This window comes from Gossypium arboreum, chromosome 3 (genome assembly GCF_025698485.1).
Source record: "Gossypium arboreum isolate Shixiya-1 chromosome 3, ASM2569848v2, whole genome shotgun sequence".
NCBI classification, from domain to species: Eukaryota; Viridiplantae; Streptophyta; class Magnoliopsida; order Malvales; family Malvaceae; genus Gossypium; species Gossypium arboreum.
In genome coordinates this window covers 38619467-38640960 of record NC_069072.1, presented here as the reverse complement: position 1 = coordinate 38640960, position 21494 = coordinate 38619467, and the positions used below count along the sequence as shown (strand labels likewise).

Below are 21494 nucleotides of genomic sequence, written 5' to 3'. Positions count from 1 at the left end.
GAATAGCTCAAATTAGCGGTCAAAAATCTCTCGTTTCAAAGATATGCAGTAACATACCTAGTACGATTGGATACGATCCTTTATACCTTTAAAAATATGATTCATTTTTTACTTTTGAAAACTCGTACACCAAAATTATAAAAGGTTATCCAAATATTTGGTTCACCAAAAAATCATACCCAGTACGATTGAGCACGGTTTTTCGAATTCCCCACATATTGGATATTACCTTATTTCAGAATTTTTGAATGATAAAGAAAATTGGAGACTTGCTCAAAACGTGTTTGTCCGTTTTAAAATGGAATGCTTAATGAATTGTATCTAAACATTTGTACAAAAAGGGATTAATGAACATGAAATAATGGAATACAACAAGTCACAATAAAATCAACAATTATGTACGACTATTCTAAGTAAAACGTAATTAAATTCTTAACCATGCATAGTTAATAATCAATACAAAAATAATATATAACAATAGTTAACATGACACAATATAAACAATCCACAAAATATGTACAATAAAATAGAATTAGAGGTCAATATAGTATATGATCTTTTCAAAATAATAATGAATTAATGAACTCATAATACATATAATTTGTAGGTTGATATATTTGTAAGAAAAACTAAAATTTATATGGTTGTTGTAATAAACCTTATAGAGTAAAAGTTTGAATCAAATTATATGCATATTATGTTAAACACAAATTCCTCTAAAAGAATGACAATGTACATAGTAACTTAAATAAAGCATGAAGTAATTTATAAAACACATGATAAAATATAATATACATAATCAATTCATAGTGCATGTATATATAAATAAATTTGGGTATAATTAAAAAATAAAATTAATAATGTATCAAAAATATATATAAATTATTCATGTAACTAAATAAAAAATATAATCATATACATAAAAGGTAAAAACTATGTTCAGTAAAATACATAAACTTAGTGATGCATGTTCATAAAACTATATTTATAAAGGAAATTTAAAATAAATAATATAAAACATAATTTTTTTATAACAAATCGATTTGACTTGATGGAACATATAAATAATACATACGTAAGAATAATGTGAGAGTGTATACAATAAATAAGTTAAATGATTTAAAATATGGTTCTTAAAAGAAATATATTATACACATAAATAACTTAAAAAAATATATATATATATATAGGAAAATATTTACGTAAAGTTATATAAAAATAATAACATGTACTATAATGATTTAATATAGGCTATACAGATGTGAAGACACCTTTAGAAATAGTTATACTTAAACAATCTTGGAGTGAGAATATGAATTAAAATTAACTTAACTTTACTATAAGATATACATATGAAGAAATTTTAGACATAGTTGAATGTTAAAATAACATAAAAAATATGAATTTTAAAATTAATTTAATTTTATTATATATTATACATTTACTAAAACTAAAAAACAATTAAATGCAAATTTATTATAAAGCTATATATATATAATAAGAACAACAAGGCTTTAATAACATATGTAGATTAAACATAAATACTAAATATACTTAATAAACATTTAAATATATGGATGAATCCAAAAGAAATTACAAAATATCATGAAACTAATAGCATACACAAACTAAAATGAATTATATTACGAATAGTACACCAATTATTAAAATAATAGAATAAAAACAGAAAAGATTACAAAATTCTACTATCAAAACAACACAAAATATCACAACCAATGATTAAGCATGTAAAAAATGTATGTGCAGTATAATAAAAAAAATAAGACTTAATTGAAACAAAATTGAAACAGGGGAAACAATTTACAAATGGAATAATTGAAAAATAGGATCAATGTGCCATGCGCACAAACATACAGGGACCGAAATCGAAAATATCCCACACCCAATAATATTGCGCTGAACCATGGATCAAAGTAAAAAACGCACAAATTCTCAATAGAAGAAATGTAACAAAATACCCGAGAGAAATAGAATAACACCGATTATCAGCCAATCAGGTTATCAATGCTTTCGTCAAACATCAAGATTAGAAAACATCCTTGTACAATAACAATTTATTAGAAGATAGATAGTCATAACAACACTTGAGAATAAATAAATCTTTAGGGTACCTCAAGAGAAACAATCATAATCCACTCATTGTAAGCTGTTACACTCAAATGTCACACATTTCAAATATTATTCCTTCAATTATTTCTATCATCACTAATCCCGTATTATTTCTTTCATTGAAGAAAATAAGTTCAAAAGGAATTCTGGTTACCACATTTGTCGAAACCCTTTTTATTTTGAAAGCAATGGGGATCGACTTTTGAAAACACAAAAATGTGGAGTCGCCACCAATCTCTTGATTTAGGTGTGATTGGACTACCTACTAAAACGCTTTATTCAATGAAAAATAAATTTGGTTCATGTAAAAAAAAACGGGTTTGGGAGTCGATTACGCATGAGGAAGGGTTAGCACCCTTATTACGCCCAAAAATTGGTACCAAATTGATTTGATGCTATCCTTATATCAAAAGTTTTAAAAGAAAAGATTTTCCGAAGTATGATTTTTTTTTAAAAATGCTTGAATAGCTCAAATTAGCGGTCAAAAATCTCTCGTTTCAAAGATATGCAGTAACATACCCAGTACGATTGGATACGATCCTTTATACCTTTAAAAATATGATTGATTTTTGACTTTTGAAAACTCGTACACCAAAATTATAAAAGGTTATCCAAATATTTGGTTCACCAAAAAATCATACCCAGTACAATTGAGCACGGTTTTCCGAATTCCCCACATATTGGATATTACCTTATTTCAGAATTTTTGAATGATAAAGAAAATTGGAGACTTGCTCAAAACGTGTTTGTCCGTTTTAAAATGGAATGCTTAATGAATTGTATCTAAACATTTGTACAAAAAGGGATTAATGAACATGAAATAATGGAATACAACAAGTCACAAAAAAATCAACAATTATGTACAACTATTCTAAGTAAAACGTAATTAAATTCTTAACCATACATAGTTAATAATCAATACAAAAATAATATATAACAATAGTTAACATGACACAATATAAACAATCCACAAAATATATGCAATAAAATAGAATTAGAGGTCAATATAGTATATGATCTTTTCAAAAATAATAATGAATTAATGAACTCATAATACATATAATTTGTAGGTTGATATATTTGTAAGAAAAACTAAAATTTATATGGTTGTTGTAATAAACCTTATAGAGTAAAAGTTTGAATCAAATTATATGCATATTATGTTAAACACAAATTCCTCTAAAAGAATGACAATGTACATAGTAACTTAAATAAAGCATGAAGTAATTTATAAAACACATGATAAAATATAATATACATAATAAATTCATAGTGCATGTATATATAAATAAATTTGGGTATAATTAAAAAATAAAATTAATAATGTATCAAAAATATATATAAATTATTCATGTAACTAAATAAAAAATATAATCATATACATAAAAGGTAAAAACTATGTTCAGTAAAATACATAAACTTAGTGATGCATGTTCATAAAACTATATTTATAAAGGAAATTTAAAATAAATAATATAAAACATAATTTTTTTTATAACAAATCGATTTGACTTGATGGAACATATAAATAATACATACGTAAGAATAATGTGAGAGTGTATACAATAAATAAGTTAAATGATTTAAAATATGGTTCTTAAAAGAAATATATTATACACATAAATAACTTAAAAAAATATATATATATATATATATATATAGGAAAATATTTACGTAAAGTTATATAAAAATAATAACATGTACTATAATGATTTAATATAGGCTATACAGATGTGAAGACACTTTTAGAAATAGTTATACTTAAACAATCTTGGAGTGAGAATATGAATTAAAATTAACTTAACTTTACTATAAGATATACATATGAAGAAATTTTAGACATAGTTGAATGTTAAAATAACATAAAAAATATGAATTTTAAAATTAATTTAATTTTATTATATATTATACATTTACTAAAACTAAAAAACAATTAAATGCAAATTTATTATAAAGCTATATATATAATAAGAACAACAAGGCTTTAATAACATATGTAGATTAAACATAAATACTAAATATACTTAATAAACATTTAAATATATGGATGAATCCAAAAGAAATTACAAAATATCATGAAACTAATAGCATACACAAACTAAAATGAATTATATTACTTAATAGTACACCAATTATTAAAATAATAGAATACAAACAGAAAAGATTACAAAATTCTACTATCAAAACAACACAAAATATCACAACCAATGATTAAGCATGTAAAAAAATGTATGTGCAGTAAAATAAAAAAAAATAAGACTTAATTGAAACAAAATTGAAACAGGAGAAACAATTTACAAATGAAATAATTGAAACATAGGATCAATGTGCCATGCGCAAAAACATACAAGGACCGAAATTGAAAATATCCCGCACCCAATAATATTGCGTTGAACCGTGGATCAAAGTAAAAAACGCACAAATTAGAAGGTCAAATTAAAAAAAATAAATAAACAGGACGTGATTGAAGGCTCCGCGCAAAGGGAATGACCTAACCCGCAAATTGACCATTCAAAAGGACAAGGCGCAGATCCGGGTATTCCAATGGGCTAGAGCGCGGATCCTTAAAAGCATGGAACAGCACCATTTTTTGCACAATGAATTTAAAACCCTTTTTTCATCCTTTTTTCCCAAATGCTGCCAATCTTCCAAACAAAGAACCACAGCCCCAAAATTAAAATTGCTAGGGTTCTTTACATCTGCCAGATTCACCATTTTGTTTGGCAATCGACAGTATATAAATAGATCCATGCCACGTCCATGAAAATGTCGTAAGATACTTTCCTTTTTCTTTTTTTTCGCAAAATGTTTGAATCCCCTGTTTTTTCTTTTTTTTTTAAAAAAATAGATCGAAATTTTAAATTAAAAAAATGAACCCGAATTCAACGATGTTCGACCCTCGCCCGTATCCATATATGAGATGTAGGCTTTCATTGGTGTCGATTCAGGTGCTTTCTCTTTGTATTTCTATACCAAAATTATATGCTAATTAAAAAACGATAGAAGAAAATGTTTGGGAAATCACCTTTTAAGTTTTGGTAGCTTTTTCTTGTATTTCAGTATGTTTATATGCGTATAGCATGCTTCAAAAATTTGTGGATTACATCGCTGGCTTTTATAGCCAGATTTTCAAAATAAATAAAAAACTTAAAAATCCTATTTTCCTACTGTCATTTGCTATGAAATCTGTTACTGGCTCTTTCTAGTGTATTCTTTTGCAGGTACGGAGAAGATGACCTGGGGATCTCACGTAAGAAGCCGTTCCTCTGGTGCCCTTCCAGTGCATTCCAAGAGCTTTCTTGACTGCTGGAATTTTTCCTTTTTGGGCTCTTTCGGGTTTGGGCTAGATTTAGGATATGGGTTAATTAGAATTGGGTTTTAGGACTTATTGGGTTATAGGTTATTTTGGTAATTGGATTGGGTGTTTTTTTAGTATTGTAAATGGACTTTTTGGACTATTTAGTCTTGGACTTTATTCATTTATTTCGGTTTATTTATTTGCAAATAAATTAAATGGGCCCAGGCAAAATTGGTTGACTACAACATTCTTTCAACATCGTGTCTGTATCAATCGGTTTACCAAAGTTAATTTCTCATCTCATTACAATTTTTCGTAAACCAAATAATCTTTAAATCAACCTGATACCTTTCTTTTTCTATCTTTACTTATCAATTCATTCACAAACTATGACCATATTTATAATCGTTCCATAGCTAAACTCTTTGGGTTCACACTTGGGAGCTTATCATACAGATCTCGTAAAATCCTTTATAAACACCACTCTAGTAAGTGGGTGAGGTCGTAAGATCCCTAACTTGTCTCTCATATGCATATACATATGACACTATTTCATTATTATAGTAACATTTTCACAAACATAGATGAGTGTACTACAACCTAAGCTCTCATCCAGCACATCATCATATACATATCATTATAGTCATATAACTTGATTCAATCAATTTAGCACATTTATTTAAGCTATGCGAGTTTGCCAATCATACTTATTCAAACAAGCATACATGAACATTTGTTCTATCAATAAGGTTGGTGAGTTACTCAAATACATACGTTCACTCGAGAAAATCAATCATATACATCATAGGGCTATCAATTAAACATAGATAAACTCATTACAATATATCCCTTTATCTGACTCATGGATATCATTGCAATCCATCAACATTCAATGTCCAATCGGGAAAATGATTTTTTTATCCGTAACATGTTATTGTAAATCTTTATTCATGCATTTATGAATTTCTTTTTATCAAATTCACTTAATCAAACAAGTCAAGTGTACAATATCATATGAACATCAAACAAGCATAGGTACTCATTGTAACATGAACTTTCATCTCACATGTTATCACATATATCATTAACTTTTATTCATAATTTTCTGAATCCAGTCTTATCATGACTATACTTTACCCAAATAACTTAGCATCACATTTAACATGGTCGGTGTAGCTCGGTTGGAGAGTACCTCTGTCCAAACAAGATGGTTCTCATTCACGCTGGGAGACATCACACTATCAAAGATCAGTGGCATGTATAGCTAGACTCTCATTGATACTAGGTTAGTCTGAGAACCGACTAAACCATAGTTCTGATACCACTAAATGTAACACCCCCTACTCGTGTCCAATGACGAGACAGGATACGAGGTGTTACCGGACTTAAACGCAAACAATCAAGCAATCCGAGCTATAAAATTTCATTCAAATTTAAAAATTTTCAATTTCTATCTTAAAGTCCCTTATTTGGGCCTACGAGGCCTTAAACGTGCTATGAAAGTAATTAGGGACTAAACTGGGAACTTTGGAAAGTTCAGGAAAATTTATGAAATTTTCCATGAAGCGGAGCCACACGCCCGTGTGGACACAGGGACACGCCCGTATGTCTTCAACACGCCTATTTCCTCAGGCCGTGTAACACTCTGACTATGACGCCATCACACAAAATGAACCACATGGCCAAGCCACACGCCCGTGTGCTAGGCCGTGCCCTCTACACGACTGAGACACATGGCCGTGTCTCTGCGCATGTGACTAACACTTAGGCTATTTTCCAAGCCTTTGTGTTACCCTTAATTTCCACAATTCATTACAAATATTAAAGACACATGTCATGGCATCATTTTAATGATTTAACCTCCTCCATTAAGATATATTCTTAACATTAACTTGTCATTATTCACATATTTCACATACTCGTGCAATATTAAGTCTAGATGCAAACATTCATGACCATTAATCTTACTATTGCACCACATTTACTAATAGTCTACAATTATTCACTTATCATTTATGTCAGTAAACCTTGAGCATTCAAGTTCAATCAACATCATCATCTGTTTTTTTTTTCTATATCATGCATTTTCTCATAGCAATGACCAGTTTGATTGGTCATGAAGCATTCATCATACACACATGTTATACACTAACATGCATTTTCAACAAGCATATCCACATCGCTAACATTAGGATAACATGGATAAATAGGCTTACAAGCCATAATCATTATATGCCACATCTCATGCCTATATATAATGAATCATTATAAGCCAATACATTTGGCTACTCATAACGACATCTATCATAAAACTAAGTCCCCATACATGCCACTCACTTGGAATCGCTAGCATATATATATATATATATATATATATATATATATATATATATATATTCCAAAGATATTGTCTCGATAGTGTGATACTGCCTCTGGCAATCTCCAACCCCGAGCCGACCTGAAAGCACTAAGGAAATGGAAAGGAAGGAGTAAGCTTTATGCTTAGTAAGCTCGCATGAAAAATAATAAGCAATGTGATAACGTGCTATTTTTAATTTTTTTCTATTTATTGAAAGTCCAGTCAAGCTGTTCTCCAAAGTCACAGTCACTAAATTATTCGTATCCGGAGCTATGGGACTTCGAATTGAGAACCGTTAATTTTCCCAAAAACTAGACTCACATATCTTCTTACCATAAAATTTTCAGATTATTTGGTCTAGCCAATAAGTACATTTTATTCCTTAAATTTACCCCATGTTTCGCAGTCTAGCAGTTTCAAACTCTCGTCACTATGAATTAATTATCTCATAGTACGAGACTCAGATGACCTTGCTGTTTATTTCCCATTAAGATAGACCCATTAAGGATTCTAATCATATAAATTATATCCTATAATCATTTTTTTACAATTTTTAATGATTTTCCAAAGTTAAGATAGGGGAGTCTGAGATCACTCTGACCCTATTTCACAAAAATTCAAATATCTCATCATATGTTACTCAGCCTCTAAATTAATTTACACTATTTTTGGTGGATTTTCAAAGTCGAACCGCTGCTATGGTTCTAATCTGTCTTAGTGCAACAGAATGATAACCATAACAAATTTGTCATAGAAATTATTCTCATAAATATCACTCATTCATTTGCACTCTTATCACAAGTCCATTTCATTTCACATGGCAAACACATGCTCATGGGTTTCGAGTACGTACCTGTGCTATCTCTTAGCACAACCACTTATCCAAACATGACAATCATATACATCATACTAGTATCACCTAAGCATAGATGAGTTTATCATTTCAAGTATTTCCATTCCATTTCTCACATTAATAACTATTGAATTCCTCAGAATTTCAATAGATATCACATTTATCGCCAAGTCATGCAAGTGATCATTTCAAGTACACACTCCCGTGAACTTCGCTCATTACGGTGGGATTACCAGTCCAGGCTAAATCCTTCGTATCATAACTCATAGAGTGTTGTCGAGATTACCAGTCCAGGCTAAATCCCTTACAGTGACATGCACTCTCATAAAATCGGATCGAAATCGCCAGTCGAGGCTAAATTCAGTACTTAATCAGATTACCCGTCCGGGCTAAATCCTTAATGCACCTATATTCCTCGGGAGGATCAATCACTTAAGGAACACCCGTCCAGACTAGATCCTTTCTATATTGAGACCAACGGATTACACGCCTAGGCTAAATCCTTTTCTGCAGCACATGTAGGATCTCATGTCATGTAAACAATGATTTATCCATCAGATATCCCTTTTTTATTCAGCTGGGAATTTTCTCTTTTCATCAAGTATATCAATATGCATAGATGATCATGAAATGTACATTCACTTCAACATATTTTCATGTTTATTTGGGCATTAGTCCATACAATAAAAATAACATATCACCTAGTTTTCATACAAACTTATTCATTTCATTTAAAATGTCAATTTCCATCAAATGTCCATTAACGTCAAATTCAATACAATCATAGCAAGATATATTTCATGTATAACAATAATAATATGAATAATATGCTTAATAAATCACGAGAACTTACCTCGAATACAGAAACGACAAAATTACCATTTTAGTCCAAAACTTGTATTTTCTCGATTTAAGCCCGAATCTCGATTTCCTTGATCTATCGTTTAAAATATAGCCTATTTAGGACTCACATTGTTCAAATTGACCCAAAATCATATTTTGGAAAAATTACATTTTTGCCCCTAAACTTTGTCAAAATTACACTTTTTCCCCTAGGCTTGTAAAGTGATTTTTATTCAATTTTACCATTCTATAGGCCTAGTCAAACCATTTTCATAACTATAGCAAACTACAATTCTCATCATAACACCCTTTTATACTATTTTTACAACTTTTACAAAACGGTCCTTCCGAACATTTTCGTCGAAAATCGCTTACTAAAAGTTGTTTATTTAACACCCAACACTCATTTTCTACCATTAGACATCAAAATACAAGCATGTCACTCATGGGTAAATTTTTAAACATAAACCCTAGCTCAAAATAATGGTTGAAATGAGTAGATCATGTTATCGGGACTTCAAAAATGTAAAAAACATTAAAAACGAGGCTCGATATCACTTACAAATGAGCTTGGAAGCTTGAACCAAACCCTAACCATGGTGCCCATGCTGGTTTCGGCTGGATGGAGAAGATGATAGCCAATTTTGGCTTATTTTCCCTTTTTAATTCTTTTAATTATTAGATTACCAAAATGCCCCTAACTTAAAAATATTTTATTACACCCATTTCATGTCTATTTTTTTCCAACAATTAACCAATGGTCTAATTACCATTTAAGGACGTCCAATTTAAAAACTCATAACAATTGGACACTTCTAACATGTGGAACTCAACTTTTGCACTTTTTTACAATTTAATCCTTTTGACTAAATTCAGTGCCCAAACATCAAAATTTTCGAACGAATTTTTCACAAAATCATTCCGTGAAATCATAGACCATAAAAATTTAATAAAAATAAATCTTCTTCCGTTAGATTTATGGTCTCGAAACCACTGTTTCGACTAGGCCCTAATTTGGGATGTTACAATTCTCCTCCCTTTAGGGATTTTCGTCCTAAAAAATCTTACTAGAATAGTGGTTTGGTTTTCACATAAACTCCACTATCACATAATCATTGCTAAAGAACTTTTACTCAGGCTATGCTTAACACTTTGCTCTTTAATTTCTCATACTAGAATCATGAGCAATTCTTCGCCATTACGACACATCAACTGGATCTTGATCTCAATCCGCTTAAAGAGAACAAACATACTAGAAAATCTGACAATCTCGAAGATACATGATTCCATTGATCCGTTAAGCGAGAATTCAACACATACCAAAATGATTTGCAGATTTCATTAAACATTCAACAGCAAGCCACAAAACATCTTTCTCTTTCAAAGATAAGAATAATCCTAATAACAATTCATGTATCCAAATACAAAGATCAAGAATGTCGAGTTCCGAACTCGAGCACCAATAGATCACTCCTATGAATTTTTTTTGCAAACTCTTTGTATAAGCTCAGGATTTTCTACCCAAGCACTTGAAATCATATTTTCTTTTCTCAAAGACCATACAATAACAAACTCAAGTCATCTATGCTATCACAACTCAGATCTGGCTATAACATTAGATACGTTGAGTTATTACACTACTTTTTTTTTGTTTTATAACGCATCATAAACCATTTAACAACATATCACTGAAAATCAAAAAGTCTCTACCCAATGCAGACTGAACCAGTTCTAAGGCTTTGGTTAACAATGTTCTCGTCTATTCAAAGCTTTACTAACATGTCATAAACCTTTCGACTTTCACAAGATGAAAATTTTATCATTTAAAGTAGCTTTTAATCATATTGAAATCTTCTGGGATAGATACACACTTTATTCAGACTATCTGTCTTTTACCCGAAAAGAAATAAAATCTCATTCTCAAACGCTAATATCCTATTTAAATTTTCAAGCAATAATCAATACCGATTTAACACCAAGTTAGTCTCAATCATCGATAATGACATTTCAAGAAAACCTCCCTTCCAGTCGATAGATCGATTCAACATGAAATCATTCAATATTTACTTCTCGTGCCAATCAAAGTCTGTTTCAACCGCATTAACTCATAATTATAAGAATTCAACCGCATTAACTCATAATTATAAGAATATCCCGACTAAAAGTATTAACTTGATTAACTTACTTGAGAATAGAAATGCATATACTGGAATCATCATGTTGCTATAATCAAACCAGAAACATAATCATAAATGACATAGTCATTGTAAGCCAAAGGATACACTTTAAGAACGAGTTATGATTAATAATTTATGGAATAGATATGACAAGAAAACCTAATAAAGAAGCCCGAGACAGAGAAATCCAAGATAAATAAACTCCCAAGATTTAAAAATCCAAGTTACAATACCATATTGGTAGATCGTGGACAAAACTCATAAGAAAACATGAAAGATCTTGATAATTCCTTAGAGACAAGAAATCCAAAAGAATACATCATTCAGACCCACTAGGAATAGATACGACAAGAACAATATACTTCTCATATATGTATATATATCAGACAGAGCAATAACGAGTTTTCAAAAGATAAATGATTTTCAGCTGTCACGCTTACGCAACTTATTTTAAAAGCTTCCGCAACAAACACTATCTTTCTCAAAAAAATCTAAGATGACTTACGTTTTGCTAAACCAACCAAAGTTTTAACAATGAAAAAGATATCTTGACTTGTCAGAATCATAATGAGGTTTTATCATAAAACAAATTTTTCCAACGGAACTACGCTTTTCAAAACACACTCTAATGTGACATCACAGATTCGGCAATAACGTCTAGGCTGGGTTTGGGATGTTACATTTCGTGCTATCAAAGCCAGGTTGTAAAACTCAATTGTGGATTTGGTTTTTCACAAAAATGTAGAAATTTTAACAGAATCATTTCAAATGGTTTAAACAATAAATATAATTTGGAATGGTGCACCGAGTCTCCGCATTAGACCTGTAAGTCTTTTAACTGTTTATACTGAAAAGATAGTACTGAAATGTTATTACTGAGATACTTTAGGTAGTAAGACTATACTAAAACTCTCTAGTTAGAGTAGGCTACAAATTGTAGCAAAACTGCGATCTGAGAAAACAAAACTCTGAATTACTGATAGTATTTCTATAAAATATCCTGTAATCAACACTGGAACAATAAACTAACACTGGAATAATAAACTAACTGGCATAAAACTATTAATACAAACTAAGCACATTCGATAATGAGCACCAAAGGTACTCGTGGAAAAGGCCGCGACAAAGGTCATGGAGGTGCTCGGGCTGGGTCTGGGTCTTTGTTAGCTGGACACCAGCCTAATGAGGAAGCCAGAGAGGCACCAATTTCACCTATGACTGAGACAGGGTCTCAAAATCAAGTGGCTGGGGATGACGCACTGTCCCAAGTGATGTTGAGGATACTGGAAAGGGTCGTTGGGCCCAATACTGGTACTGTGGGCTGTGGGTCTATTACAGAACGACTCAGGTCTAATGGGGCTGTGATATTCAAGGGTATTGCTAAAGTGGCCCCTAATGTGGTTGAATATTGGATCGAGGCCATGGAGAGGATCATGGATGACCTCGACTGCATCCCTGAATAGAAATTAAGGGGTGCAGTATCACTGTTAAGAGATGAGGCCTACCAGTGGTGGCTTACTATCAAAGAGGGCTCTCAAGCCGATGGGTTGACCTGGGAGTTTTTCAAGACTATTTTCCAGGCTAAGTATGTGGGTGCCAACTATGTGGATGCCCATAGGAGGAAATTTCTGAATTTAACTCAGGGAGATAGGATAGTAGCTAAGTGTGAGGCTGAATTTTTACGATTGAGCTACTATACACGTGGGATGGTGGCAACTGAATATGAGTGGTGTGTTTGATTTAAGGATGGCCTCAGAGATGGTCTAAGGGTTCTGATAACTCTTCAGAGGGAGTGGGTTTTTGCAGTACTAGTTGACAAGGAAAAAATTACCGAGGAGGTGAAACATGCTGAGCACCAGAATAGAGAAAAAGGAAAAGGTAGGATGGAATCTGAGCCCTCAAATTCATTTCAAATGCCTAAAAAAAAGTCCAGAACTAATGGGCCAAACAGAGTTAGGGCCCTGCTGCTGCTACTGGGCCGCAGTTTTGTACTGACTCTGGGAGACGCCATCAGGGCGAGTGCTGGAAATGGATTGGAGCATGTTTGAGGTTTGGTTCTATAGAGCACCATATCATGGATTATTTGTGGAGGACCGATTAGATGCCAGCTACTAGTTTTGGTGGGGGTAATGCACCTTAGACGGTTGTTCAGCAGTCACCGAGAGGCCGTGGGCAGGCCAGAGGTGGAAATAGCATGGGCCGTGGTCATAGAGCACCGGGAAAAGGTGCTTGTCACACTGAGGCGAGGCAGCTGGTACTGGTGTATGCTGTACGTCGTTGAGAGAACAGAGATGCTCTAGATGTTATTACGGGTATATTTTTAATTTTTAATGTACCTTATACTGCATTGATAGAGGTAGGATCTACCCATTCCTATATTGCCTGAACTGTTACTGAGAATTTGGGGATTTCTGTTGAGAATACATCAAGTGAAATTATTGTGTTGAGTCCATTGGGGCAGTCCGTCAGAGTTAATAAATTATTTAGAGATGTTCCTTTAGAGGTACAAGGGGATTATCTTTCTGACAGATCTAATAGAACTTCCTTTTGGAGAATTTGATTTGATACTGGGCATGGATTGGTTAGTTAAGCACCGAGTGAGCCTGGACTATGCCACAAAACTGGTGGTATTGAGAACTGAGGAGGATGAGGAGGTAGTGATAATTGGGGAATGACGGAACTACTTGAGTAATTTAATTTCTGCACTGAGGGTTGAGAAATTGGTTCATAAGGGTTGTGAGGCATATTTAGCCTACATCAGTGTTTCAGGATTCAAGGGTTCTTTTGTTAAGGATATCAGAACGGTTAAGGATTTTCCTAATGTTTTTCTCGATGAATTGCCTGGGTTACCTCCTAATCGTGAAGTTGAGTTTGGGATAGAACTCTTGCCTGGTACAGCTCCGGTGTCCATTGCCCCTTATAGAATGGCATCGAAAGAGTTAGTGAAGCTTAAAGCTCAGATTCAAGAGTTACTGAATGGAGGGTTCATCCACCCTAGTGTGTTTCTGTAAGGAGCATCGGTCTTATTTGTGAAAAACAAGGATGGAACCATGCGTATGTGCATCGATTACCGGTAATTGAACAAATTGACTATTAAAAATAAGTACCCCATACTGAGGATTGACAATCTATTCGAACAGTTCCAAGGAGCTTCAATTTTCTCTAAGATAGATCTTTGATTTGGGTACCATCAACTGAAAGTCAAAGAGTCTAATGTGCATAAGACGGCGTTTAGGACTCGATATGGTCACTATGAGTTCTTGGTAATGTCATTTGGACTGACGAATGCACTGGCAACTTTTATGGATCTGATGAATCGTGTGTTCCAACCCTATCTGGACTGGTTTGTAGTGGTGTTTATTGATAATATTCTATTGTATTCGAAGACTGAGGTGGAGCATGATGAACATCTCCAAGTAGTTTTACAGATTTTGAGAGAGAAGCAATTATACGCCAAGTTCAGTAAGTGTGAATTTTGGTTACGTGAGGTAACGTTTCTTGGTCATGTGGTATCTACTGAGGGGATTAGGGTTGATCCTTGAAAAATTCAAGTTGTTTTAGATTGGACGCAGCAGCCTAAGTCGGTATCGAAAGTTTAAAGTTTTCTAGGTCTGGCAGGGTATTATAGACATTTTGTGGAGGGGTTCTCACTGATTACCACTCCCTTAACTAAGCTACTACATAAGGGTGTGCCATTTAACTGGACTGATGCGCAGCAAGAGAGCTTTGAGAAACTCAAGAAAGTATTGACTGAAGCCTCTATCTTAATACAGCCAGAGTTTGGGAAAGAATTTACTGTATACAGTGACGCATCATATATCGATTTGGGATGTGTGTTGATGCAAGAGGGTAAAGTGGTAGCGTATGCGTCACGTCAGCTTAAGACGCATGAGGCAAATTATCCTACTCATGACTTGGAGTTAGCCGTAGTGGTATTCATATTGAAAATTTGGAGACATTACTTGTACGACTAGAAGTGTATCATTTACACGGACCACAAGAGCCTCAAGTATCTCTTCACTCAGAAAGAGCTAAACCTTAGGCAGTGAAGATGGGTTGAGCTACTTAAAGATTGACTGCTCGATCGAATACCATCCTGGTAAGGCTAACGTGGTAGCTGACGCACTGAGTCGTAGGGCTATGGCGGATTTGGGGCAATGTTTGCTTGACTCAGCCTATTTGATGATGGTAGTTTGTTGGCCAAACTTCAACTTAAACTGAGGTGGATTGAACAGATTAAGGTAAAAAGTTGGAGGATGGATCACTGGGACCTCGATTTCGACAGATAGAGAGTGGGGAAACTTCAGATTTTGGACTGAATAATGAATAGGTACTGTGTTTCCTTGGGAGAGTCTATGTATTGAGGGATATTGTTCTAAGGTAGGCTATACTGCGAGAGGCGCATAGTAGTCCTTATGCTATGCATCTCGGCAGGAACAAGATGTACCGAGACCTTCGTGAGTTATACTAGAGGCCAGGACTTAAACGTGAGGTTACCGACTTTGTGAGGAAGTGTCTGACTTACCAACAGGTGAGGGGTGAACATCAATTACCTTCAGGGTTGCTTCAGCCAGTTAAGATTCCGTTGTGGAAGTGGGACAGAGTGACTATGGATTTCGTTAGTGGGTTACCCTTAACGCCTACTAAGAAGGATTCGGTATCGATCATCGTGGATCGACTGACCAATCTGCCCATTTCATACTGGTTCACACTGATTATTCATTACAGAAATTGGCTAAGTTGTACGTATCTGAGATTGTAAGATTGCATGGGGTACCAGTTTCCATAATATCTGATAGAGATCCTTGCTTCACGTCTCGGTTATGGAAGAAGTTGTACGACGATTTAGGTACAAGATTGGACTTCAGCACGGCCTTCCATCCTCAGACAGACGGTCAGTCTGAGAGGGTGATTCAGATACTAGAGGACATGCTAAGGGGTTGTGTAATTGAGTTCCGAGGAAATTGCGAGGATTAATTGCCATTAGCAAAGTTTGCGTATAACAATAGCTATCAGTCTAGCATACAGATGGCACCGTACGAGACATTATATGGTCTTAGGTTTCGTACTCCTTCGTGTTGGACTGAGTTGGTTGAGCGGCGTGTTCTGGGTCCTGAATTGATTTCTGATACTGAAGATAAAGTTAGACTAATTCGGGATCGACTGAAGGCAACATCAGACAGATAGAAGTCATATGCAGATTTAAAACGTAAGGAGATTGAGTATTCTGTGGTGGACATGGTATTTCTCAAAGTCTCGCCATGGAAGAAGGTGCAGAGGTTTGGTCGGAAGGGCAAGCTAAGCCCTAGATTTATTAGGCCTTACTGAATACTGAAGCGTGTGGGACCGGTTTCCTATCAACTTGAGTTACCTCCAGAGTTAGACCGGATACATGATGTGTTCCACATCTCTATGCTGAGGCGATATCGCTCTGATCCTACGCATGTTGTCTCAACTAAGGAGATTGAGGTTAGACCAGATCTGACCTTCGAGGGGGAGCCGGTTCAGATTTTAGACTGTGATGTGAAAGTTTTGAGAAGAAAGACTGTGCCACTGGTTAAGCTGCTATGACGTAATCACAGTTCTGAGGAAGCCACGTGGGAACCCGAGGAGGCGATGCGACAGCAATACCCTTATCTATTTTTATTAGGTAAATTTTAAGGCTGAAATTTTCTTTTAGGGGGTAGAGTTGTAATGCCCCAAAAGTCTAAGTAATTATTTTTGTGTGTTTTGACTTGAAAGTATGTCTGGTTGAGTGGTTGTGTGCTCTGGCAGTGTCAGGGAAGTCATGGGTTCAAGCCTTAACTTTCATAAAAAATTTTCTTTTTAAGGATGAAACTCCGATCTTTGGCTAATAGGGTTTTAAAGAATGGTAGGGAAAACATGTCATAAAATGACTTCTAGTCTAGTGGTTGGTGCCTTTTTGATAAGGCTAGAGGATAGAGGTTCGGATCCATATGGGGGTGGTGGAGTGTTTTTATTTTGCTACAAGCGTGGGGGAGGTGTTCTAGGTTGGCTAAAACTCTAAGGATTTTGTGTGGGATTCAAATTGGCAAGGTGAGAGATTGTAGGAGGGTTTTGGGCAGTGGATCGCGGGATAGGGGAGTGGTAGTGCCGAAATAGGATTCCTCTCAAGCCATTCGGTCAATCCCCATTTGCTGAATTCATTGAAGTCCTTTGCTGAATTTGCTTTATTGCTTTTTTTTCCCTTCGTTCCCCTCAGTTGTTTAGTTTTTGCTCTTGGATTGATCAACCCTTTCTTTTCTCTGCCTTTTCACATACTTTGGTCAAAAATTGTAAGGATTATTTTGAGTTGCTTCTCTTCAAGCCTTTCTCTTCTCCCACCACCATTCTCTTTCCCTTTTTCCTCTTCTCTTCCTCTTCTTTGAAGTTGAACATTTCTTTCCCGATTTCATTCTTTTGTTCTCTGTTGGGCCGAATACCATACTCTCTCTCTCTCTCTCAAATCTTTTTTGGTTCCTCTTGCTTTGGCCGAACCTCTTTGATTGTCTGCTGCCGAAAGTTATCTAAGTTATTGGTAAAGGTATGTTTCAATTGTTTTATTGTTTCTTTTCTAGCCAAATTTTTGTTGTCTCTACTGCCAAGTTTTGGTTTTTCCTTTTCTTTATCTTTGGGGCCTAATATATGTTTCTTTCTTCTAATAACATATGATCTACCTAATCTTGCTAGGGGTGTGGATTCTATTATGGAAGTTTAGGCCGTTTACTCTTCTCTTTGCTAATGGTCTATTCACTTTTGGGGTAAGTGCTTTAAGTGAGATGTGTTTTTATTCAACTTTAAATACTTATGAGTCAATCGAATGTTTCTTGTGAAGGTCGAAGTTTTGAAGTGGTACGTGGGTGTTAAGCCAGTAAGGATCTGCGATTGTTGGTTTAGTAAGTGACAGTAATTGAATGAATCCTTTTCTATATTATGGTATAGATTAACGATGGTTTTAGGCTAATGAGGGATTGTTGTTAGTCATAGGTGCTTGGATTTCAGAAGCGTTTCAGCTACAACCCCATATCAGGTGTGTGTAACACTGCCATTAATGTGAAATTGCAAAGGCTGAAAAGCCAGAAAGTGGGTTGTCAGCACCACACGAGCGTGGGGGCACCTGTGTGGTAGGCTGTGTGACAAAACATGGTCATGTGGTCAACGAGATGGCCATGAGCATTTTCATGGGCCGAAATGATACTGGGTCATTTTGGGCTGAACTGGGCCATGTAGGCCCAATGAGCCTGCGAGCCCCACACAAAGAGAATCACGATAAGTGTGGTTAACTATGGGTGAGGCTGCGTGATCCAATCGACTAAGGCCATTTTGGGCTTTTTGGCCCATACCAGCATATGGGCCTACATGGGCCTGCAATATGGGCTGTGGGCCTATTATCACCGATTGATTGTTAAGATTGCACGGGTCACCCAAGATGACTATGGACCTATTTTTATGCCAGAAAGTGTACTCGAACCCTTATTTTTGTAAATGACTAGTATACCCCTTTGTGATGTATGACTGTTTGAGCATGCCATTTTTACTTTTTTATACATCTGTATTATGTTGCATTGCATGGGTGGGATATATGGTTTTGGAGGAAGTGTACTGAAAGGCTATAAGCCTATTACTGGCAGCTCTACTGCAATTATACTGTTTTAATGTCGTAATCAGTACTACTTAGAGTGTAGTGATGGGTGGGTTAATTTTATCCCCACATGGTGTGTACAGTTGTACAGAGATGGTGTGTAGAGGCTAGATTTGGTAGGACTCTCTGATTGCATATTGTACTGATACTATATTGGGCTCAGGCCCCACTGATAATGTTACTGAGATGGGCTCAGGCCCAAACTACTTCTGTTACTGATAAGGGCTAAGGCCCTAATTGAGACTGAAAAGGCTTAGGCCCAAATTGTGTATTCTCTGCTTGATTTCTATTGTGGGATTTTACACACTGAGTTTTCATAAACTCACCCATCTGTTTACTATGTAGAAAATCCCCAGACTTAGACGGTTCGATGTGACAGAGGACTCAGTGGTGGCCACTCGACTTAGTAATTTTTAATATTATAATTTAAGTTTATTTTGGGTAATTTTATGTAATAAGGCTACTTTAAGTTTATCTTTAATTTGGGGATTTAAATCTATTGATTTATACCTGTTAGTAGTAGGACTCGAGTTTTCAAAAGATAAATGATTTTCAGCTTTCATGCTTACACAACTTGTTTTAAAAGCTTCCGCAACAAACACTGTCTTTCTCAAAAAAATCTAAGATGACTTATGTTTTGCTAAACCAACAGGAGTTTTAAAAATTAACAGGATATCTTGACTTGTCAGAATCATAATGAGGTTTTATCATAAAACAAATTTTTCCAACAAAACTACGCTTTTTAAAACACACTCTAATGTGACATCACAGATTCAGCCATAATGTCTAGGCCGGGTTTGGGGTGTTACATCCATAGCCATTTAGTGATGAAATGAAAATTTTATTCCTCAGAATGGTGAATTAGTGGTTCACTGAATTTAAGCAAGCGAATCTTGCAACTCTGCCACCTCTACCTCCTAATGTGCCTCCTCCGGGTCCTCAAAATCTTGTACCAGTGATGATTAATCGCATATCAGTGGATAAAGTTCAAAAATGTGGAGCGTAAGAATTCAGAGGCAAGGTGGAAAATGATCCTAAAAAAGCTGAGTATTTCCTAATGAATACAAAAAGAGTCTTCGTGGAGTTGATGTGCACTTCCAAAGATTGTTTGAGATGCGTTGTGTCGCTACTAAAAGATGAAGCGTATTTATGGTTGGACACTTTGAGCAGGATGAGTCAAGTGATTATATTAATTGGGATTTCTTTTAGACTAAATTCAAGAAGAAGTGTGTTATCTGATTATTTATTTACATAAAAAAAAGAAAGAATTTCATGAGTTAAAACAAGAAAATCGGACTGTAGCTAAGTATGAATGTGAATTTGTACAGTTAAGCAAGTATGCCTATAATGTCATATCAAATGAGGAGGAAACATGTATTCGATTTAAAGATGGTTTGAATGATGATATTTATATGTCTGTAGCAATATTAAAGTTACGAGAATTTGTAGACATTTTAGAACGAGCTCAGAAAACTGAAGAAATTTGCAAAAGTAGACGACAATCAAATTCGAACTATCAAGACTTTAACAAAAGGGGGTCGTTCAAGCCTGCTCAAATGTATCCATCGAAGAAATTCATGACACAAGTAGATCAGCTGCCCCTTCAAAGTTCACCGGTAGAGAGAAACTGAGGCAAAGCAATTTCCAGTCAATTAATTCTTCAACGGCTAGTGTTGAAAGTGTAAGAAATGTTGAAAGAAATGTTCATGTTTGTGATTAATGCAATAAAAGACATTTTGGTGAGTGTCGATCAAAGTCGGAAGCTTGTTTCCATTATGGGTCTACTAACCATTTCCTTCGTGATTGCCCGAAGAAACAAAATGATATTGGTAATCAGTCAAACAAGCCTATAGCAACTTCTCAGAAAGGTAGACAATCTGGAAATGCCAGGAACACTACTCTTGTTTGTGGGAAAAATATTGAGTTGAATGAACAATCTGAACCGAGAACACCAACCAAAGCCTATGTAATCATAGCTTGTGAGGAGGCTATTGCCCCAGACATTATTGCGGGTATTTTTTCTCACTTTGATATTAATATATATGCATTGATTGATCCTAGATCAACTTATTCATATATATACACTGCATTAGTAGACAAAAATAAATTACATGTTGAATTCACTGAATATACTGTCAAAGTTACGAATCCACTAGGTCTATGTGTTTTAGTTAACCAGATATGTCAAACAT

General features: G+C 34.5%; 1 long non-coding RNA gene across 1 annotated transcript; it reads left to right on the top strand.

Moving 5' to 3' along the window:
* Positions 1-4667: 4667 nt before the first annotated feature.
* LOC108475602 (uncharacterized) lies at positions 4668-5673 on the top strand. The gene is made up of 2 exons (XR_001869997.2): positions 4668-4901; positions 5352-5673. It is a non-coding gene; the product is annotated as an uncharacterized LOC108475602 (long non-coding RNA).
* The last annotated feature ends 15821 nt before the right edge of the window (positions 5674-21494 follow it).